The sequence below is a fragment of the Aotus nancymaae genome, unplaced genomic scaffold (genome assembly GCF_030222135.1).
Source record: "Aotus nancymaae isolate 86718 unplaced genomic scaffold, 86718_ANA_hifiasm-v0.15.2.pri h1tg000033l, whole genome shotgun sequence".
Taxonomy (NCBI): Eukaryota; Metazoa; Chordata; class Mammalia; order Primates; family Aotidae; genus Aotus; species Aotus nancymaae.
The window spans coordinates 8,766,655-8,791,438 of record NW_026988447.1 but is presented as its reverse complement, the minus strand read 5'-3'; the positions used below and the strand labels follow the sequence as shown (position 1 = coordinate 8,791,438).

General features: G+C 42.7%; 1 protein-coding gene and 1 pseudogene across 1 annotated transcript in view; both read left to right on the top strand.

The window, feature by feature from the left end:
• Nucleotides 1–24,784, top strand: part of RXFP1 (relaxin family peptide receptor 1) — a 139,820-nt gene that overhangs the window by 50,585 nt on the left and 64,451 nt on the right.
• On the top strand, nt 11,465–14,185 carry LOC105704552 (KAT8 regulatory NSL complex subunit 3-like; annotated as a pseudogene).

Genomic DNA, 24,784 nt, shown 5'->3' with positions numbered 1-24,784 from the left:
CATAAGCAAAACTTAAATCATCTTTCTAAAATGGTATAAGGTAAATCACTTTTAACCAATCCCCTATCACCTGGAAACCGCATTGTAAAAACTAATCATGGAAAAGGGTGAAGAACTTCCTCATTTTCAATTTATGAGCCATCCTATAATACATGCCTCTGAGCTTTCTTACTGCCTGGGCTGAAGTCCCCCTGATACTGAACTGTACTTTCTCTTGCTGTATGATAATAAACTTTTAAATTTTTCTAACTTGATCTAATTTTATTTTTGACACTTCTTAGTTTGAAACACTGTATGTGGTACGAATAACTCAAGTATAACCACACTATCTAAACCAGTGAGCTTAAGCTACAATTGTATTTTATTTGGATGGCTATAAATATGTTTTCACTTTTTTAAAACAAAATCTTGTTAAAATAAATTAATATTACATAATTTTTTAATTAGATGAAACAGTGTTCTGCCCACTGCCAGCCAGTTCCCCCTCGACCTGCTGGCAATTCAAATAGAGAGTTCTATACAGAGTAACAGGAAAACTTCACTGCAATTAAAATGGCAGCAGGAAGCAGGAAGGGAAGGTGGTAGGAGTAGCAAATTTACCACCAAATGTAGCTTCTCAGTGGAAAAAACCTTGGGAACTCTAGCTTTAGTGCTAACTTTAAAGAGGTCAAGTGACAAAAGTAGCAATCCTTACAGTAATAATCCTTAAAATCATGCAAGCTTCTCAGGATTCACCGAAAAGCAAATTTAGACAGAGGCAATAAGGCTTTGGGGTTTTAGAGAGCAAGTTCAATAGTCAGAGCCAAATTCTAGCTATGAAGGAAGGCAAAAAAAATGGCTGCTTTCTTTTCTATAAAAGGGGAGTAATAAGAGTATCCACGTTCGTGGGTTGTTAACAGGAGTCCATGAGACAATGATGTATCTGAGGTGCTTAGCAGAGTACAGGTGCTACGGGCTAAATGCTTGTGTCCCCATAAAGTTCATATGTTGAAGCCCTATCACCCAATGTGATAGGATTTGGAGGTGGGAATTTGGGGATGTAATTAGGAATACATGAGGTCATAAGGGTGGATTAGTGTCCTTATGAGTCCTAAAGAAGCTTGCTTCATCTCTCCACCATGTAAGGAAACAACAAGAAAACTGCTGTCTGTGAACCAGAAAACGGGCCATCACTAGGCATGACTTTACCAGCACCTTGATCTCGGACCTTCCAGTTTCCAGAACTATGAGAAATAAACGTATATGTTTAAGCCACCCAATCTATGCTACTTAGTTATCGTAACCTGAGCTAAGACAACAGGACATGAAATTAGCACTCAATAAATGTTACCTAGTCTATCAGTTAGTTGTAGTTATTTTATGAACATGATGGCCTAAAAGTAACCATTATTTAGCTTATCATTCTTGGGGTCAGCAATTTTGGATGGATCCACTGAGATCAGCTAGGCAGTTCTGGTCTCATCTGGATTTTCTCATGCACCTGCAGTCATCTGTGGATCAGCTATGCCATGATGCCTGGGATCTTGTCTGTGTCCTTAATCCACCATTGCCAACATTTGAAAACCCTCAAGTCCAGTTTTGGAAAACTGGGGAAAAAGGGACATGTCTATGTAAAAAATAACTATTTCAATTTGTTGCTGATCTTCTTATGCCGGAATCACATAACTTTCTTGAAATTCACCTAGACTAGTAGATCTCCAAAAGTAGTCCTGAGACCAAATTCATCAGTATCACCCAGGAAGTTGTTAGAAATACAAATTTTGGCCAGGCCCAGTGACTCATACCTGTTAAATCCCAGCACTTTCAGAGGCCAAAGTGGGAAGATTGCTTGAGCCCAAGAGTTGGGAGACCAGCCTGGGCAACATGTCAAAAACCTGTCTTAATTTAAAAAAAAAAAAAAAGAAAGAAAAAATAATTATTTAAAAATATTTATCTAAATCTTTTAAAAATGAAATAGAAATTCTCAGGCTCCATCCCAGACCTATTGAATTAAAAGCTCTGTTTCAATAAGAGCCTTCTGTCATTCTAATACACACTAAGTTTTGAGAACCATGAACCTAAACCCAATGAGCAGAAAATCAGGAATGTATGCAAAATGGTAGCAACACAGAGATACATTAAAATCAAGTTTTCCACATGGTAAGTAAGCATTCTATCTTGCTCACAAACTCCATTATTATCAATTATCTACAATTTTTAGCTCCTCTTGGAAAACTGATGATACTCTACTAGTGACAGTCATCTAGAAATAGAAAAAAAAGAAAAAAAACTCTGTTCAAAATCTCAAAGATGCCCAATTGGCATGCTACTGCTGTCCATGCAAAAATAGGCTGGAACTTTCCAGGAAGGATGGCAGAATTTCATCACCATCTTTAGAGTCCAGGTGATGGAAAAATTATGAGATGCAGTTATTTTTGCTTTTCTCTAATTGCTTTAATTTCCCTTGCCAGCTGTGTGGTTTTTTCCTTCATGTTATAGTATCGGGATCATTTATGCTCCCAAGGCTGTTCTCTTTTTTTTCTTCCTGTCTTTCTTTCTTTTGAGATGGAGTTTCGCTCTGTCGCCCAGGCTGGAGTGCAGTGGTGCGATCTCAGCTTACTGCAACCTCCACCTCCTGGAGTCTAGTGATTCTCCTGCCTCAGCCTCCCTAGTAGCTGGGACTACAGGCACACGCCACCACACCTGGCTAATTTTTTGTATTTTTAGTAGAGATGGGGTTTCACTGTGTTAGCCAGAATTGTCTCAATCTCCTGACCTCGTTATGCACTCATGTCAACCTCCCAAAGTGCTGGGATTACAGGTGTGAGCCACCATGCCCAGTCAGCTGTTCATTTTTAAAATATCCATATGTAAATTCTGTTTAATGCTAATTAAATTAAGTCAGAAGTTGATTCTTTTCAGAATATGTAAACCTCATGCATATTTTCAGTCATGCAAAATACAGTATCTTAACATACAAATAGAAGAAAACCTCATAATTAAAAATCACTTTTAAGAGTCATAACTTCCAACAACTTAATAGAATATTGTCAAATAAAATACCTTCTTTTAATGAAAGGGATTTTTTTTTCTTTTCTTTTTTTTTTTTTTTTTTTTTTTTCGGAGACGCAGTTTCACTCTTGTTGCCGAGGCTGGAATGCAATGACACAATCTCAACTCACCGCAACCTCCACCTCCCAGGTTTAAGCGATTCTCCTGCCTCAGCCCCCCGTGTAGCTGGGATTACAGGCATGTGCCACCACGCCTGGCTATTTTTGTATTTTTAGTAGAGACGGGGTTTCTCCATGTTGGTCAGGCTGGTCTCAAACTCCCAACCTCAGGTGATCTGCCTGCCTCCACCTCCCAAAGTTCGTGCTGGAATTACAGGCATGAGCCACCACGCCCGGCTGGGCTTTTTTTCTTAATTAGACCTTTTAAGGCATATCTTAAACTCCAAAAACCTCTTCCTTCTTCTGCCAAGCTATTTAAACGTTGATGCTAATAATAATTTTTTGAATGGAAAAATAAGTCAAATGGAAATAATGGAAATAAAATTTAGGGAGATCACTGAAAACAATGAAACACCAAGTGAATTAAACTGAGTCCCTATATTTGAACTAAAATATGAACTATATTTAGAAAGAACTAGTACTTTTGTGTTATCATAGGCACTTTAAACAAGTACTCTTATTTAGTACATATTACGGTCCCAGTTTTCTCAGAAAACCCATACATAGTTTCCCTATAACCGAACACTTTATTAAGTATAAAAAATAAAATATTTCAGCACAAAGAGCACTAAGACATTAAATCAGTGAATACTTTTTATGGACACAATGCAAGCAAAATCAATAGATTTAAAATTTTTTAGTTGAACTCGTATGAATCTCTTTTTTCTAAAATATTTACACAATATGTAATTTACATATGTATACAGACATATATATATACATATATATAAAAAACTCATTGCACAATTTTTATAATAACTTTTTTTTTTGAGACGGAGTTTCACTCTTGTCACCCAGACTGGAGTGCAATGGTGCGATCTTGGCTCACCACAACCTCCAACTCCCAGGTTCAAGTGATTCTCCTGCCTCAGCCTCCCGAGTAGCTGGGATTACAGTCATGCACCACTATGCCAGGCTGATTTTGTATTTTTTAAAGACGGGGTTTCTCTATGTTAGTCAGGCTGGTCTCAAACTCCCAACCCCAGGTGATCCACTCACCTCAGCCCCCCAAAGTGCTGGGATTACAGGCATGAGCCACCATGCCTGGCTTTTATAATAACTTTGATCCTTACTGGTAAGCTTCAATATAGAAATGTATAGATGTTTCCTGACATGTCATTTTATATAATTCCCATATAATTCTATATGTTTTTTTGCCATGTGTCACTAATCCATTCTCTACTCACAACTGTCATAGACACAATCAAACAGCATAAGGACTACAAAAATTTTTTTAAGTCATCAGAGCAGTGTTTGATGTGGCAATGACAAACCCAGAAAGGAGGAAACTTTCAGTTTTTCAGCTAGAACTCTGATACCTGAGAGTACTGTAGCAGGAGCGGCCGCGGGAAACGGATCTCTCGAACACCGAATAAAGGAGGGAGGAGTTTATTCAGCCAGGAGACCAGGCAGTAATTTGTCAAAAACCCAGCTCTTCTAACAAAGGAAGGTTCTGCCTTTATATAGGCTTATACTTTAGATGTTACACGTGGAAGAATCTTAGGTTCATGTTTTTAGGACTCACATGTGAAAAGGTTTTGCTTTACAGTTTCAGGAATCACATATGAAAGGGTTCCGGTTTACAGTTTTAGGACTCACATGTGAAAAGGTTTCTGGTTTGATCTTGTTTTAAGTAAAAATAGTGCCTTCTGAAGAGTTTCCTCAAGGCCTAGCCTGTCACCTATAGGAAGGTAAAACTGGAGGCACCAGTGGGTCAACCTTTTCTTCTATTGAAATGCAGCATGATAGTCAAAGGGGAAGTTGATCTGAGAAGCCTGGCTCTCCCTCTTCAGTACGTCTGGTAAATACCAAAGGAACCTGGTAACAAAAAGTTAAGGATTCTTCTTTAGGAATCATTTGTGTTCATTTTCAAATGAGTGCAAACTCAGTAATAAAAATGTTAAAGAAGCATCAGATTCTCAGATGCTATTAAATTAGTTCACTACATCTAGGTTTCTATTTAAAAGAAACTCTTTGCATTTCCAGATTAGAATTTGCTTTAGCATTCCTTGTTATAAACAGAAGGCTGTGCTAAATGAGGGCTCCCCCTCATGGTTACATTAACCAAACCTGATCCTAGAGACAGGTTGAATTACTATACTGAGAAGACCGGCGTTCCGGTACCTCTCCTCTGCACTCTTGTTCTTTAGCACTTTAGCAGCCTTGTCTACAGGAAACGGATAAAGGCCTTTGTCAGTCTGTTTACATATTAGCAATTCTGTAGCCCACAGGGGAAATGGAAAACCCCTTCTAATACATTTTGGGTAGTTTAGTGCATTAGTACCTGCCAAAAATTAACATGCAAATAATGTGACCTTATTTGGAAATAGGGTTTTTGCAAATATAACGCAGGTAAAGACACATCATACTAGATCAGGGTGGGCCCTAGATCCAATGACAGTGTCCTTGCAAGAGACAGGGAATGGCATACAGAGATGCTGGAGAGAAGAAGGTCATGTGAAGACAGAGGCAGAGACCCAAGTGATGCTGCCGCAAACCAAGGAACACCAGCAGCCATCAGAAGCTGAAAGCAGCAAGGAAAGATTCTGCCCCAGAACCTTCTGAGACGCTGTGGCCCTGCTGACACCTTGGTTGCAGACATCTGGCCTCCAGAACTGTGAGAGAACAAACTTCTCTTGGTTTTGTTTGTTTGTTTTGTTTTTCTTTTTTGGTTTGTTTTTGTTTTTTTGAGACAGAGTCTCTATCCGTTGCCTGGCTGGAGTGCAGTGGGGCAACCTCTGCCACTGCAACCTCCACCTCCCGGGTTCAAGCGATTCTCCTGCCTCAACCTCCCAAGTAACTGGAACTACAGGTGTGTGCCACCACGCCCAGCTAATTTTGTTTTGTTTTGTTTTGTTTTAGTAGAGACAGGGTTTCACCATGTTGGCCAGGATGGTCTCGATCTCTTGACCCCATGATCCGCCCGTCTTGGCTTCACAAAGTCCTGGCATTACAGGCATGAGCCACTGCGCCCAGTCAACTTCTCTTATTTCAAGTCATCAAGTTTGTGGGAATTTGTTACTGCAGCCCTGGGGAACAATGCAGGTAGGACAGGGCATGGAGAAGGGCTATCTTCTGTGGACCTAAGGAGATATTAAGGCCGACATAAAGTCCTGGTCCAGATTAAAATGAGCCTTTGAATTTAGTCTTAGTGAATCTTGGACAGTATTTCCAATGAGCTGTTCTCATGCATGATTGTAAGTGGCACAAAACCTCCTAAAGACGATTTTGCTTCGCTGTTCACCCGCAGTTCTGGGTTGTACTAAACTTGAACCACATGCTTTTTAAAACCAGGTGTTTTGTACTCTTTTATGACGAGTCAGGTATGGTTATAGGAGACATGGGGGAGGCTCAGAAACACGAAAGTTTATTATTCTCATGGGTTGTAGAGACAGGAGGCAGGGCACACCACACAGGGCTAGATGGGAAAGACACCAGGGTGCTGAGGAGGAAGACAGGGGTGAGAGGGGATGCATCAGGCCAGAGCCTTTATTGGGGTTTCCAAGGGAAACGCAAGGCAGGGCTGGGTGAGCAGCTTAAGATGCACTGATTTGAATAATTTTGGAGGGTTCTAAACTCCAGGGGTGAGCCTTGCTTCCCTACCTGGTCCTTGCTTCCCTGCTGCCTGGCCCTAGGATGACGAAGGCAGGCAACTATTGCCTCCAGGGTGTGTGGGTGAAGAGGAGGTCGAGGTCGCCATTGGTTAGTAGCTCACATATCAAATGCATGCTCTGAGCACCCTTTGCTCAGACAAACCCTGGGAAAGACAATCTCTTCCTAGCCTAGAAAGGTTTTTTTAAAAGATGTTAAACATCCAGTGGGCAGGGTGGAAAGGCCAAGTTCGGCAGATAACGTGAGGTTAGGAGTTAGTTGGATTTTAGTTTAAAAAAGGTAAATTATTTTAACTTTCCTTTTAAAATATAATATATAAGAGATTAGATGAACTTCCAAACCTAAAATGGCTAGTATAATATTATTTCCATTTTGAGTGCTTCATACATTTTACCTCATTTAATCTTCATGGCAACCCAGGAGAAAGGTACTATTTTTGTTCCCTTTAATGATGGGGAAATTGATTCACTGCACTACACATGGTGGATGTCTGTTTTGCATTGTTTTAAAGGAATAGTTGTGGCTGGGTAGTTCATGAAGAAAAGAGGTTTATTTGGCTTATGGTTCTGCTTACTGTACAAAAAGCAGGGTGCCAGCATCTGCTCAGCTTCTGGTGAGGGCTCAGCTGCTTCCACTCATCACAGAAGGCAGAGGGGAGCCAGTGTGTGCAGAGATTACATGTGAGAGAGGGAGCAAGAGAGAGAAGGGGCGGTACCAGGCTCTTTTTAACAGCTAGCTCTCTTTTGAACCAATAGAGTGAGAGAGAAGTCATTCACCTTCAAGGGACAGCATTAATCTATTCATGAGTGACCCACAATCGTGATCCAAACTAGGACCCACCTCCCAATACTCCTAATACCACCACATTGGGGATTAAATTTCAACATGGAGTTGGGTGGGAACAAACATCCAAACTATAGCAGTAGACATGACAATCAGTTCAACTTCTCAAGTGAGTAAGAAATGTAAATCTTTATTTTTCTGTGGCCAAAGTTAATTTATGCTACAAGTCTCCGTTCTTCCAAGTGGTAGAGGTCTAAACCAAGGCAGTTAAAGGTCTGGTTCATTTCCCTTCACCTTGGATTGCAATTGAGCTCAGCAATCTCTGTGGTGCCAGGACATTGTGTAGGGGATCTGGTTGTCTGTTATCAGCTGAGGATAGCAGCATCCTCTAAGATGTGCATAAATCTATCTGGTCCTCTGCCATAAGTCACCACTCTGTCATCTCCTGCCTGTCTCAGGCCCTTCCACATCCAGTGCCTCTCCTGCCTACATCTGTGGTATTCTGGGGCTCACAGGAAACATTTAGTACTCCTGAGCCAGGCTGAGCCCAGGAGAACTTTCATGCTCATATTTTGGTCCATCTGCTTAGGCCCTTATGGCCATTTCTACTCTACTATTCCCATGTCAAGCCAGAGTGTGCAGTAATTCTGTGGGTCCTGCCATACGTATGGCCTCTACTTAGCAAAGGACATCAGGCTACCCCTGCCCCAAAGCCCAGAAGCCAATGTGGAAAATGTGTGGTTTCCCCTAGATTCAGCCCAAGGAGGAGGGAAGGAAGAAAGACCCCTCTACTCTCTCTTTCTGGTACAAGGTTTTTGTTCAGTCTGAAAACAGCAAAGTTCAGCTCTTCTCTTTTTTGATTTTCCAAATCTATTGTCAATGATCAAATTTAAGCATTTAAAAATCAAATACCAAGAAATTTGACTCCCTTATTATCTGTAAACCTCTGTGTCATCCCTTTCATGCAGTTAAAGTGGGAAATTCTGGCTGTCTAGGATAGGAAAAGGGGCAGAAAGTGCAAGGAATTTAAGAGAAGGAAAATTTTGTTAATGCCCCAGAGCATTTTTCCCGTCACTGGCCTGGCACTTACTAATCCATGAAATTAGATAAGCAGTACTTATTTATGGGTGCGATGGTGATGATACATGTTTTCAAATAAGATTACAAGAATGTTTGAAGTATATCAAGCACTTTTTAAATTGTTAATTGGTCCTGGCTTTAAAATTTCTGGAACATTAATTATTCTATCATTTCCAAAGTACAACTTTTTATACAACTATCAGAATGATGGCAGTGCCAGGTGGTTTGCTGGAGATGTTAGCTGTTCTCATTTTAGAATATTCCACTGAAGTTGGTGGTTTGTCTTTTTTTCAAGTTAAAAGCACAGAAGGATACACGTTGCATGCCTGTATCAAAATATCTTATATACCCCATAAATATATACACCTACCATGTACCCATGAAAATTAAAAATGTAAATAAAACACAGGAGGAAAAGGGACGTGGGCCATAAATATGTATATTAAAGTATAATCATGCATTGTATTTTCAAATCTTTCTGGTTTTCTATTTATTATTCTCAAAATAACTTTGCAAATACCTAAGTAGCTGAACTTTAGGCTTTTCTGAAAATACAGAGCTAGCTTTAATCTCAAATTTGTTTATTCGTGTTTTTCCAATGATATTTATACAATGTATGGGTTACCACCACAAAGATTTTCCTCTCAGGACACTGCCTCTTATATAGGACACAAAATGTAATTCATTAGTGGCCTCAAATTCCTTTAAAAGATGCCCAGGATAATGTCATATTCTTTAATTTCCATAAAGAATTACTTCCAAAAGGTATTAAGACCCCAGAAAAAGGTGTATATATTCTGTTCCGCAAACTTATGTTGTCATCAATTTTAAAGAAACTCCACACAGTTTGATGAATTGCTCTGCCTGGCCAGCCTGCATTCCAAGGTTTACTCTAGTGGCCCATGGCACCTCTGTTCTTGGGGATAATAACTTCATTTTACTTTATGAGCAAAAGATGTTCCCCTGTGTTCCAAGAATGAGTACTGAAAGTTGAGTAAATATGTGAGAATCAGAAACGCTCCACTTTGGCAGGGTGTAGTGGCTCACACTTGTAATCCCAGAACTTTGGAAGGCCTAAGCAGGCAGATCACCTGAGGTCAGGAGTTCAAGACCAGCCTGACCAACATGGTGAAACCCCATCTCTACTAAAAATACAAAAATTAGCTAGACGTGGTGGCATATGCCTGTAATCCCAGCTACTCGGGAGGCTGAAGCAGGAGAATCGCTTGAACCCAGGAGGTGGAGGTTGCATTGAGCCGAGATTGCACCTTGGTACTCCAGCCTAGGCAACAAGAGAGAAACTCTGTCTCAGAAAAGAGAAAGAAGAAAAAAAGAGAAAGAAAGAAAAAAAGAAAGAAAGAAAGAAGGAAGGAAGGAAGGAGGGAGGGAGGGAAGGAAGGAAGGAAAGAAAGAGAAAGAAAGAAAGAAAGAAAGAAAGAAAGACTCCACTCTGCATAAATCCAAGCCTTATAAATTATAAATCAATCACTTACTCATTATCAATAAGCATGTATACTTAGTAAACTATCAGATTTAGCCTTTCATTTTCATAAATGATCATACCATTTAACATGACATCATCACACATTCTTTGTTCTGGCCTCTTCTCTGACAGAGGCACTAAGTCCCTCAACTAAACATCAAGGGAGCCCAGGAGTGGCCCTGCAAATCGACAGGAACGTTTCTGAGGACTACCTGCATCTGAGCCACCAGGGGGGCTGGTAAAAGATGCTGAGTCCTAACCCTCCACCCCAGAAATGCTAATCTAGTAAGTAGGAGTAAAGCCCAGGCATCTGCATTCACATGCAGTGGAGACAATTTTATCATCCGATTCGTAACACCTAGAAAAATGATTAGTCTAAATCAGAACTTTTTAACTTTGGCAGGCATCTAATCACTTAAGGCATCTAATCACTAATCTGTGTTAAAACACAGATTGCTGGGCTCTCAGGTTGCAGAGTTTCTAATTCAGTGCCTCTGAGATAAGGCCCAAGAATTTGCTTTTCTTTCAAGTTCCCAGGTGATACCGATGCTGCTGCTGGTCCCAGATCTACACTATGAAAACCACTGATCTAGATGAATAGTCTTTCTTGCGCAAATGCAAAAACAAACATTTTTCAAAATGCACTAATAGGTGTCACACAGAAAGAGTTAAAGCTATTTCTTTATTGCCTGAGTTCCCACTTCATCATACCAGTATGCATTACTAATTCCAAGTGGGGATATAGGATGCAGCATTTCCCAAACACATTTTACCATAAAACTCTCTTCTCAAGGATAATCCTGCGAAGCTATTTCAGAAAAGCCTGATAAAGCATTATGACAATTTAATGCACCCAGGAAACTTGGGTGCTTTATCAGGCTTTTCTGTCCCCTACCAAATCTCATCCTTTGTCCTCATCCCCCAATGCCAATGCCAGGGGAATCTAACAACGTGGGGGAGAGAGATGCCTTCTACAGAATTCAAATTGGTATGCCTAACTCACTTTCCAATAAAACTAAATTATAACTAATACTCGGTATAAATGAAATCATGTTTTTGCATTTTATGTACTTTAAACATTTTATGAGGGCTAGTAAGAACTAGATTTCAATGACATTAAATTGATAGATTTCATTGATATTGAAAGTACCTTATGGCACTTTGAACTGGATGATAAAAGAAAAAAAGGTAAAAGTACCTTAGTAGTCACTGAAGTATACAAAAATACATAGGTTAAAAAGATTGTTTCCTGGGCCGAGCACGTGGCCTGAAGACAGCGGGTGACTAGCGTGCAGATACCCATGCTCTTACTTCCTGTCCCTCCACTGACATGGCCCACTGGGGTGGGGAGAGAGACCTCCAGACTTCAGCTCAACGCATGGGCACCTCGCTGCTCTTCCTGCTTTCAGTGCACGAACGGGAGCTGGACCTGGTTTTTCTGTATCATAGCTATGCCAAGCCTTGGAGTGCCCACCCAGATGCCAGTAGCACCCACCTCACCTGCATGCTCTTTGTCACTCCCCGGCGGCAGCACGAAAGTACCATATGATTGTTAAATACCTGTGAAGTATGTGTGGTCCGGTCCTATTTCCTCACCTGTTTACAGGGAATCAGACATCCCAACAGATGTGGAGGCTGTCACATCAACCCCTGTGCCACTCTATGACAATCAGAAGGCACGCAGCATGATGAATGAGTGTGAACAGCATGTCATCTTCGCCAAGACTGATCCAGATGCCCCTCCTCCACCAGAGACTGTGAGGAGCATGTCAACAGGACTGGCTGGACAATGGCCCAGAACAAGCTATTCAACAAGTTCCTCAAAGCCCTGCAGTCTGACCGGCTTGCCCACTTGGCCAGTGAAGGGGCTTGTAATGAGCCAGTGCTGCACCGTGTTGCTGTGGACAAGTGTGTGAGGAGAGTGCGGCCGGCTCTGGCAAGTGTGAGCTGGGACACCAAGCTGATCCAATGGCTGCACACCACCCTTGTGGAGACCTTGAGTCTGCCCATGCTGGCAGCCTACCTGGATACTTTGCAGATGCTGAAGGGGAAGATCCCAACCTTGATTGACCGGATGCTTGTGTCATCCAACACGAAGACTGGGGCTGCAGGAGCTGAGGCCTTGTCTCTCCTACTGAAGAGGACCTGGGGCCCTGCTGTGGGGGTGTGTTCTCATAACAAACCAAGCAAACTCCCTGGCTCCCCACTGATTCCCATCACTTTCTCTGGTCCCTCCAGCTCTGTGTTTCCCACTTCATGCCGCCACCGATTCTGACAATCTCAGCTCTCCTGCTTAGGCGAGGTCATCCCTGTAGCCACCCATCTGCTGAACAGTGGCAGGGGGGTAGGAGTTCTGCAGTGTCTCGAGCATGTGATTGGGGCAGTGAGAAGCAAAGTGCTGGAGATTCACAGCCGTTTCCCACACAAACCCATTATCTTGATTGGCTGGAACACAGGAGCTCTGGTGGCCTGTCATGTGTCAGTGACGGAGTACGTCACTGCAGTTGTCTGCCTTGGGTTTCCTCTATTTACCATGGATGGCCCCAGAGGGGATGTAGATGATCCCCTCCTGGATATGAAGACTCCAGTCCTCTTTGTCGTTGTTCAGAATTCCCTTCAGTGTCTCCCTGACGCCATGGAGGACTTCCGGGAGAGGATTCTAGCTGAGAGCAGCTTGGTGGTGGTTGGGGGGAGCTGATGACAATCTCTGAATAAGCAAAGCAAAGAAGAAATCAGAAGGATTGACTCATAGCATGGTGGACAGATGTATTCAGGATGAGATTGTGGAATTTCTGACTGGAGTGCTCACTCGTGCTGAGGGTCACCTGGGCTCTGAACCTCGGGGTCAGGATGCGGAGAAGCAGCAGCCCCATGATGCGGGCTGCAGAGACTTGGCCTTTGAAGTCCCTGAGCGGGGCAGTCGACCTGCCTCCCCAGCTGCCAAACTGCCCACCTCACCCTCAGGCTCAGAGGACCTCTCCAGTGTGTCCAGCAGCCCCACCTCCAGTCCCAAGACCAAAGCGACCACAGTGACCTCTGCCCTGAAGTCCGGTCAGACTGGAAGCTCTCAGCTGCTGAAGAGACATGTGCAGCGGACAGAAGCTGTGCTGACCCACAAACGAGCTCAAGTTCCCATTTCATCAGAACCAGTGGAGGAAGGAGAGAAAGAGAATCTTAGGGTCCAGCTGAAGAGACACCATCCCTCAGGTCCTCTTCTTGGCAGTAAGACCTCCAAGCCACTGAAGATTAAGGTGTCCCTTATCTCCCAAGGGGACACAGCTGGAAGGCCTTGTGCTCCTTCCCAAGGAAGTGCTCCAGAAGGTGGGAAGCCCGTCACCATGACACTGGGGCAGACTTCAGCCGGGGCCAAGGAGCTCACAGGGCTTCTCACCACAGCCAAGTCCAGTGCTTCTGAAGGTGGAGTCTCAGCCAGCCCAGCCCCTTCAGTGGTCCTCGGCAGCACTGCACCCAGTGCCTTGCACACGCTGCAGAGCCACTTAGTGGCCACCTCTCCTGGAAGCTCCCTCCCAGGTGGCACACCAGCCAGCAGCCTCCTCCAAGGCCTCAGCTTCAGCTTGCAGGATATCAGCGGCAAGACCTCTGGCCTTCAGCAAATCCCTCCCCAGGAGCAGCCCCACAGGCCACCAGTGTGAAGTTGCCCACCCCCATGCAGAGCCTGGGCGCCATCACCACGGGCACCAGCACCATTGTCCGTACCATTCCTGTGGCCACCACTCTCTCCTCCTTGGGTGCCACTCCTGGTGGGAAGCCCACAGCCATCCACCAGCTGCTGACCAATGGGGGCCTTGCTAAGTTGGCAAGCAGCCTCCTTGGCCTGGCTCAGATCTCTAACCAAGCATCGGGCTTGAAGGTCCCCACCACCATTACTCTGACACTTCGTGGCCAGCTGGGCAGGATCACCACGCTGAGCCCCATGGGCTCAGGAGCAGCTCCATCCGAGGAGCCCCCTTCCCAGGTGCTGCCGTCCAGCTCACAGCGCCTGCCTCCAGCACCCTAAAGATGCCATGTGATATGTCCTCCTTACCAAATTGGTGAGAGCTGTCTCATGGTGTGCCCTGGGCACATGTGTGGTCCTGCTGAGTTGTCCACATGTCTGAAGACCTCTTTAAGACCGTCATTTTTGCCTCTCCGCCAACTGTCTTCAGAGTTGAGCTGTTGAGTCTTCATAGAAACCATTAGGTTAGGTGATATGGCACCAGCAAGGGAAACACCGTCATCCAGGATCTGCAAATCTGGTTCCTGGGCTCCCCAGCCTCCTCAGCAGATCTGACTGTGCATGGATCAGAGGCACTTCTTCCCCTGCTTAAGCTATGGTTTGACCCAAGCATCAGTATTGGACCGCCTGCTGCATAAGGAAGGTGTTTCCTTTTGGAGGTCTGTGCTACCCTCTGTGCCCAGTTGGGAGGAGACGTCCATATGGTCTGGGACTTCTGGGTTTCAGGAGTTAGAATGGAAAGCCCTTTGCTAAAGACTGGAGTCATCCTGGCCTGCCAACTGGTGGTTCAGAGCCAGAAGGGCTTGTTTAGGACATCACTGTTGCCTTCTCTGAGCAGTCATGGGAGAGTGCTCCCCATGCAACTCCACCTTAGAAACCATACCAGATACTGAGTAGCCTGCTGACACCTGAAAACTTCTAGTTTTTGTTAGTATCATAATGAAGGCAAAGAGAACTAGGCTGTCATTTTTCAGCCTCTTTGACTTACTCTAGATGTTAGGAGCAGTGGCTGCCAGATGAAACCTGGCCCCTTTGTCTTTTTCACCATGCCTTGTGCAGTTTCTGTATCCAGAGAATCCACAGTTTCAGATAGGCTGAAGAAAAGGAATGGAACAGCAAAGGAAGTGGCTTGAAGGATGTGCCAGTAAGCCCTGTGGTTTGGGCTTAGCTCTCTGCTCTGCCACCCAAGGAACTAGTGATTCAGCTGGAGATAAAGAGAAGAATTTGCAGAGTCAGAGAAGAAACCCCAACCCCTGAAAATCCTCTGTCTCCAGCCTCTGGAGGGGAAGCAGGGACGACAAGCTAAGGTAGTATCTTGGCCATCCCGGGAAACTGGTGGCATGAGGACGATGAAGGCCATGCTTCAGTGTTTTCGTCCCTATTTCGTCAGACTTTTTGTCTTCCTGCTTAGAAGCGGGAAGATGATTGACAGTGACTCTACTATGCAGGGTTGTTGGTACCAGGGAGCCCTGTAGGTGGCAGTCCCTGGAGAAGTGGTCACGGAAGAGGGAGCTCTGAGCCCCTGCTTATCTCTTCATAACACTTGTGTGCAAAGATAGTTTTAGATTTGGTTTTGAAGCTATCCTCCAGAACAGGCTCCCACACTTAGAATGTTTCCAGTTAAGGTAATAAATTAGGCAACCCAAGTGTAACTCTCTTCAGTGTCCTTTTCTGTAGGCAGGAAGGGCCTACAACATGGCTTAAATTAGAGTCCATGGTCCTGACCCACAGTACAGTATGTGTCTATACCGGGCCAGCTGTGTTCAATCTGGGAACCTTCCTGGCCAGTCTGAGTGGCAGCCAGAAGGCAGTGCATAGTGTCTAGGAGTCTCAGGCAAGGTAGGTCAGGGTACTGTGGGCAGGAGGGATGTGTGTGATAGGAGAGGGTACCCTAAACACCATACCTTCCCTCCCCGACCTGAAAAGCTGATCTCAACAGGGATTCACAGAGAATTAGGCTGTGTTTTTGCATTAGCTGGTGACTTTCTGAAATTTCTTAAATTCAGAAAGTTTTTAGTAAACTTGAGGAAGGTATGAAATCTCAGGAGGCATCCAGGACCCAAGGGTTTGATAACTTTACAGGTAGGATCATATCACACCAAAAGAGCAGAAGGCAGTAAGACTATATGAGCTATGTGAAGCTTTTAGGAATCATTTAGGACAGACAGAACCCCAAACAAGCCATTCATGACTTAAAAAAAGTTGCTGGCTCAGTGTATGCTAGGGACAAAGAAAAACTAACAAGCTGACCTGCCTTTATGGGACATTCTAGTGTGCTTGTAACGGATGACTTCCTTAGGTATGGTCTGTCCACCTTGAAGAACGCCACAACTGAAGAAGGGGAGCTGTGAGAACGTGGATTGTTTTACACCTTGGACAGGGCAACAGATGAAGTGGTTGAGGCCTCGCATTTTCCAGTTCCCTTCGCAAACTACATTTCTTGAAATACAAAAGGAAGCTTTACCTATTTCATAAAAGACCTGGAATCCATAACCTAGGAAGGTGGTACTGTTGGTAGTAAATGTGGAAGGATCAGGAAGGTCTTAAATTCTCGGATGACAGGCGCATGTTGATGCCCTATGGAGATACCCTTGTGCTTTGAGGTCACTGAGGCAGGAAGACCTGTCTACTCTTGGCCCCAGCACTACTACAGTCTTGGGCTGGATGAGTTATAGAGCTGAGCAGCTGTGATGGTTCTGTTCTTACACTAGCAAGAACAATTAAAAACAACAACAAAAAAGATTATTTCCTACTATACTCTCATAAGGAGATAAAATACATACATCAGTAAGCATAGCATGAAGCAGATTACAATACATATAATAAGACAGTTATAAGCAAAATGTCCTTACGTTGGGGACCATCTGCATTAATCTTATTTGAGTGCCTTAAAATACTTGATGGTCAACACCCAGCAACTTTGCTTAAAAGAAATACACCCTCTCCGATTCACAAGATTTTTCTGTGACTAAATTCTAACTGTCCTCTAATGCAATGTGAGAAGGACCCTAGTTGACTATGGCAAATCCCATAATGCAGTTCTTCCAAAAGTTGCTTTAAGACTCACCTAGGCCACTTATGAAAAATATAGGTTCCCCAGACTCCATGCTGACCAAATAAATGAGAGTCTCCAGTGGAGGAGACTGTAAATTTGTGTTTTTGATAAATGCCCAGCTCCCGGTTTTTATTTTAGCATAAGGGAGACTGAGCTTTCTCTAAAGTGTCTTTAAGGACAGAAATCCATCATTCATTCATTCAGTCAAATATTTAGTAACCTCATGCAGTATGCAAGAGCAGATTTTTCTTAATCTATGTTTTTAAATTGCATTTACAGCATGACTATGTCATTTTTAGCTGAAAAACTCTTTTTGAGTAAAAATGTTTGTTTTATTGGTGCTGTTTTAGAACACTATCAATGCATACCAGAAACCATATCCCCTAACACAGTGTTCCCTTCTGTGCAGTGCTTGTTACGCTACCCTAGGCTGCCTCAAGATAAATCAGAGAATAAATTTCATCAGGATCATTACTAAAATATATAAAACCATTCTGATCACTGTCTCATACATCCTTAAAATATGAAGCACACAGGATTTAAAATGTAAAAATACATATACCAAAAGCTGTTTTCTTTAAATTGCTAACTTCCCAACTTTGCAATTTCGGCAACATTTCCCATGTTCTGTATTTCTACCTTCTGCCTTTTGGTGGAAGGAAGTAATGGGTAGAAAGAGGAATATACTTTGGAAAGCCAGAAAGAAAGGTAAAAGCTGATTAATAAAAGGCTTGTTTGATGATGTTGCTATTTAAAAGGTACAAAATATTATGCTGTGAGTTGGGGAAGAATTAGCAGGTTTGTCCTGTTTCTTTCTAAATTTCCTACTTCCATCCTGACATCATCTCTTTCTCCTCCTTACCTCTTTTTCTTCCGTGTGTGTGTGTGTGTGTGTGTGTGTGTGTGTGTGTAGAGAGAGTGAGAGAGAGCGAGAGAGAAAAACACAAGGCAGTAGAAAATCAGAGAAAGAGAGCAGGATTTAGAAAAAGAAAAGAGGCCGGGCATGGTGGCTCACACCTGTAATTCCAGCACTTTGGGAGGCCAAGGCAGGCAGATCACAAGGTCAGGAGTTCGAGACCATACTAGGAATCTAACCAACATAGTGAAACCCTTAGCCAGGTGTGATGGTGTGCACCTGTAATCTCAGCTACTCAGGAGACTGAGGCAGAAGAATCATATGAACCTGGGAGGCAGAGGTTGCAGTGAGCCGAGATCACGCCATTACACTTCAGCCCAGGTAACAGTGTAAGACTCTGTCTCAAAATAAAAAAAGAAAAGAGAGAGAAAAAAAGAAAGAGAGAAGAGAAGGTTAAACTGTATCACTTGGTTCTGCTGGACTAAAATGTTGTAACCAAGGCCACATAGAGTGTGCCCCTTGAAACAAGAGGGCAAGAGAGCCATGGTGAGGACAAAGGATTAGGAAATGGCACACAGCCCTGGTTTTAAGCATGGCGTTATCTATTAATCGTAAAAATTCAGCAAATTGAAGTTTTCCATTGGTAAAAGCTTAGGATCTGCTAAAGAAGCAGAGTGAAAGACAATCAGCATCTATGGCAGTCACTCAGCCACATCTCATGAATTTCATAGCAGCAGTGAAACACTACCCACAAAACAGCCCTGTGTTCTGGGATGCTGTCACCTCACCTAATTTCCGTAACTGATCCTGAGGTAGACAGATGTGGCAGGAACAGGAACATGAATGTGGTATGCAGTGAAGTGAGGCCCTGGTAGCCTGCAAGGTCGACGCCTTCAGACCTTCACAAGCCCACTTCTCAGTCACTTTCTGCAGATATGCACGAAAACTGTTTATAAGAATACTCAATACCTCAACATACTTGGAGCCAAATAACCTACCTACTTACATGCTTTATTTGTAACATCTATAAACATACAATCACTCATAACACTACTGTGTTTTTGGTAAATTGTTTTCAGTAATACCTTAATGACTTGCAATACTTTCATTGATTTCATAAATAAAAATAACGTGAATTTAAATTCTAGTTCATAACAACTCTGGTTGTTATTTAAATAAACTTTTGTATAATTCACACAATTCTGATATAGGAGCCTCAACAGAAATGAAAAAGACAACAGAAAAATAAGCAGCAAATAGTAATAGCTAAATACTTAAAGCTGATGTCCCACAAAAGGTGAAATTCTATATGTGGAATGTAAACTAATTAAGTAATTTCTTTGGCCTAGAAAAGAAATCCAATAATAGTTTATTATTTTAGTTATTTAGTTATTTTTAATAAATCTGTTTCTTAGTCAAGTCACCTAACCTTCTTTAGTATCAATTTTTCTATCTAGGTTTCTGCTTACATATATCTGTAAGTAAAGATGATGATAATGACCAAATACAGTTATCATGAGTATAAAATAGAGTACCTTGCACAACATAGTGGGTACTTGCTAAATATGACTTCTTGCAGTGCTAAATGCTAATACTCAACTTCTCTGTTAAAAGGGGGAAATGAAAATCTCTCAAAGAATTCTTCTTATCCAAAGATATGAAATAAGTTTACGTAAGTAAGCTTGTCAAAAGGTCAAAAAACTCTGCCAAACCAGGAAAGGAAGATAATCCAATGCCATAAATTTCCAAAATTTGAAAACCTGACAGCCAGGGAAACAAATGGTGATTCCAGAGCCTAGTAGAACAGAACATTCTGTGAGGCTCCTGACGCTATCCCCAGAACCTACACGACGTTTTTTTAAGTGCAACCACAAAATTAAACTACGCTGAATTTATCGGTTCAAAAGAAATGCACTGCTTTGTTCATGCTCATGAGATTCCACTTCAGCCCCCCTAATTAACTAAACATCTAATCATTTTTACACCATACTTTAATCAAATGATTCAATCATCCTCCCCTTATCTGTCATTGTTAAATGGAAAAAAACAGAAACTACTCTAGGTATATTAAACAGAAATTAGGTAAGCAGAAAATCCTCAGAGGGGCTGGAAGAGTGGGCATAAACCAGGCCTACATCTGTGCTGTTGCATCATCATGGCTACAACTCAGAGCAGAGACAACTGCTGCTCCCGCCCCCAACACAACTGCCTCTCGACACCCACAAAGCTGGTAGTACCTGAAATGCCCTTCCACAATTGCGCCTATGTCTTTGTTTTAGACAGAGCCGCAAGAAAATGACCTTATACTCCTCTTCTACTTACCAAGATACATGTGAGTGCATCCCAAATCCTGGCTCTACAGGAGATGTGAAATGTTGTCTGAAACTTTTCAGTCTCTGCTGCGCAGGAAAACACCAATGAAGTTGGGTAAATCTACAGCATATTCCACAACAGTTTCCTTGCAATTGTATAATACAATGGCTGGCCCTCATGATCAATTTTGTTTAGCCTAGGCCAGCGTTGGGTTCAGATTTCAGTTGACAGTCTAGCAAACTACCACTTGTGCTAACACACGGAATCCAGAAACTCCAAGAGGACACTGTATTAGCCGTTCTCATGCTGCTATGAGGAAATACACGAGACTGGGTGATTTATGAAGAAAAGAAGTTTAATTGACTCACAGTTCCTCATGGCTGGGGTGGACTCAGGAAACTTACAATCATGGCCAAAGGCACCTCTTCACAAAGGAGCAGGAGAGAGAATGAGTGCCAAGCAAAGGGCGAAGCCCCTTGTAAAACCATCAGTCTCATGAAAACTCACTCACTAGCAGAAGAACAACATGGAGGAACACACCCCAATGATTCATTTATCTCAAGCTGGTCCCACCCTTGACACATGGGTATTATTAGATACCCAGATAGATCAGCTTTGCCCAACCTACAGCTATATTTCTACTTCCTGGTCTAACACTTGTAGAAACCATTGCCATGCAAAGTCCTTGGGTATCTGCTTAACATAGCAAAATCTTTTGGTATGTCAGTGTTCTCTTTCTAAGTTAGATTTGTGTTCTGCAGCATGCTAGACTCTGACTCCAGTTATAATAGGTAGAGAAGCAAAGAAGTCTGGTAATGAAAGGGCCTGAGGAGAGTTGGCAACTTATTTACCTCAGGTAAAGTAACTCTTGTGTGTCCTCAAATAAACTACAACTAACCTCATCAGATAGGGAAAGAGAGCTGCTTTTGCTTGCAAGGGAGGTTTGGTGAGAAGGGGATTTAGAGTGGTCAAATTCAACTGAACACACACAAATGTCCCAGGGCAATTCACAAGGTCTCATGCCAATCAGTGTTCTAATGTTCACTTAAAAGGTATGACAACCTGAGCACGGTGGCTCACACCTATATTCTCAGCACTTTAGGAGGCCAAGGTGGGAGGATCACTTGAGGCCAGGAGTTTGAGACCAGCATTAGCAACACAGAGAGACCCCCATCTCTACAAAAATAAAAAATTAGCTGGGCATGGTGGTGTGCACCTATAGTCCCATCTACTCAGGAGCCTGAGGTGGGAGGATCCCTTGAGCCCTGTAGTTTGGGGCTGCAGTGAGCTATGATCACACCACTGCACTCCAACCTATATAACAGAGTGAGACCCTGTCTCTAAAACAACAACAACAACAAAAATTTTAGTGATATGACAAAATGTGAATCCACTTATACTGTAACTTAACAACCCATAGGATCAGATTCTGTATAATGTAGGGATATATCAGTCCTGATCTAAGGCCACAAGAGATAAAAGATCATCTGAGGGTAATTCTATCACCCAGGCTGAAGTGCAGTGGTGCAATCTCGGCTCACTGCAACCTCCACCTCCCCAGTTCAAGGAATTCTCCCACCTTAGCCTCCCGAGTAGCTGGGACTACAGGCATGAATCACCATGGCCAGCTAATTTTTGTATTTCTAATAGAGATGGGGTTTCTCCATGTTGGCCAGGCTTGTCTTGAAATCCTGACCTCAAGTGATCCGCCCGCCTCAACCTCCCAAAGTGCTGGAATTACAAGCACGTGCCACGGCGCCCAGCTGTTTCCTTCTTTAATCGCTCCAGAGCTATTTTCTTTTAGCAACTCTGCTTCACAACCCTTGAAATTTCTCATTCTCATTCTAATGATTTATCATAGCAAACACTTTGCCAGAGTCTAGCCTTCTAACAGGCACATCATTTCAGGAAGCCATAGCAATAATTTTAGTGACTTCTTTTTATCACTGTGTACCATTAATTATGAGAGTCCCATGTTCTAATAATAACATGGTTGCCATTATCTGTAAGAAGAACCGGAATAGATAACCCGTCCAATGTTTCCATCCTTGAGAGTCTGTTATCTGTAACCCCTTCTGGAAGGAGGAAACAGAAACCACTTTAGATATTTTTGGGAAAGAGAATCTTAAGAAAAAAATATATTTTATGCAGGAAAAACATGTTTGTAGAATCATTTTAAAGGCTGCAGAAGCAGGAGTCAGAGGCGGGGGACACACCACTGTAGTGGCAAGCCCAAGATCAAGAAACATCTGCTGCCATCACCACTGCTACTGCCAATCATCTCTTTATACCCATGAAACTGGAACCCTGAGGCTGGCTGCAGTGACTGCCACAGCTACCACCTGATATCCATGAGGCTGGTGTGTACAAACTTCAGGTCTCATAAGAGTGCATCCAATTGGTAGAATCCTAGCTGCTTGGGGTCTGGAAAACATATATTTAAGTTACCAACTTTTAAAGAATAAGAAAGCATTCTAAACTGGAGGTAGAATAGAGGAGGAGCAAGCATTCACAAAAGCCACAGGTAGTTTTAGTCTCAGGAAGTGTGAGTCTCTATTTGGTTGTATATGGTCAATCTTTCACATCTCCTCCTCCTCCTCCTGTTTCTCTGCCTAACATATCAACTGATACATGTGTTTAAGGGTTGGGCAGGCACCTTGAACTTGTTCCTGGATGTTCAAGGGCTAGTATTTGCTGGTTTCTGGGGTATTGCCCCTTGTCCATGAAGTTCCTGGTGGCCTGTTACAGTCCCATGCAGAAGTCTGCAGTGGCTCACGCTTAATATTCCTAGCACTTTTCGAGGCCAAAGCAGGTAGATCCCTTCAGCCCATGAGTTCAAGACCAGCCCGGGCAACATAACAAAACCCCATCTCTACAAAAAAAAAAAAAAAAATTAGCCAGGCCTGGTGGTGCACACCTGTAATCCCAGCTACTCAGGAGGCTGAAGGAAGAGAATCGCTTGAGCCCAAGAGGCAGAGGTTGCAGTGAGCTGAGATCGTGCCACTGCACTCCAGCCTTGGTGACAGAGCAAGATGCTATCTCAAAAAATTTTTTTAATTTTAAAAATTTTTAAAGAAATCAATGCTAGGCTTAATACTAACTTACAGAAATAGGGCAAACTTACATAACTTCACTCTCTGTTGATATGTTTGGGCATCCTTAGGGAGTCCTGGCAACATTCAGACAAAAATTTAGAAGGTCTAGAGAAGATCACATACAAACCCCTACCAAGGGAATGAAGGCTCGTACCATGTGCAGAGACCTCCAGAGAAATTGCTTCTTCATCCCCGTTCACTAGTCTACTTTATCACATGCTTGGCTGCATTGTCTCTTATGTTTAAAATTAACTAAAAGATCATTAGGAATTTTGTGAGAAAAATTGTCTTCCTTTTATCCTACAAATAAAGTTTTCTATTTTTTTAAGTGACATAGGGGTTTAAAATATAAATAAGAAAATATAGAAAGTATATATATAAGCACCCAGAGAATAAGCACTTTAGATACCATGGTACCTTTCAAAAAAGAAAACTGAAATCATCCCAGTCATGTTTTCTTTCTTTCTTAAAAGTTAATCGGCCAGGCACAGTGGCTCACGCCTATCATCCCAGCACTCTGGGAGGCCAAGGCAGGCGAATCACCTGAGGTCAGGAGTTCCAGACTAGCCTAGCCAACATGGTGAAACCCCGTCTCTACTAGAAATACAAAAATTAGCTGGGCGTGGTGGCAGCTTCCTGTAATCCTAGCTACTCAGGAGGCTGAGGCAGGAGAGTCACTTGAGCCTGGGATGCAGAGGTTGCAGTGAGCTGAGATTGTGCCATTGCACTCCAGCCTATGCTACAAGAGAAAAACTCCATCTCAAAAAAATAAAATAATATCAAATAACATTAAAAAGTTAATCATCATGGCTGTCTAGCCATGTTTATACATCTCCAACATCAGTTTTAGAGATTGAAGAAGATTTAGGGAAACATAATAATTGTAAAATTCTAGAACAGTGTGCCGTATTTGGATATGTCAAAAATACTACTTCTTAAAATGTTGTCAAAATATTACTTGCTTCAGGAACACATATAGTGTTTGTTAAAAATGAAGAATAGGCAGAGCTTGGTGGCTAACGCCTGTAATCCCAACACTCTGGGGGGCAAAGGCAGGGTTTGAGGCAGGATTTGAGGCCAGGAGTTCAAGACCAGCCTGGCCAACATGGTGAAACCCTGTCTCTACTAAAAAAAAAAAATATATATATATATATATATATATATATACACAAAAAAAAATTTAGCCAGACATGGTGGCAGGTTCTTATAGTCCCAGCTACTCAGGAGGCTGAGGCAGGAGAATCACTTTAACCCAGGACGTGGAAGTTGCAGTGAGCCAAGATCGTGCCACAGGACTCCAGCCTGGATGACCAAGCGAGACTCTGTCTCAAAAACAAAAACGAAAAAACACTGGAGAATAGCTTTGTCATAATTTACTCCAAAAAAAATTTTTTTAATCAAAAGAATTAAATTAAATTTAAAATGGAGACTAGGGAGCCCATCTCAGACCTATAAAATCAGAATCTCCAGGTGGGGGTCCACAAATTCACATTTATAGCAAGGTTCCAGATAATGTTGATCTCCCTACATTTGAGAACACTGGATTGTTTTAAAGAGAGGAT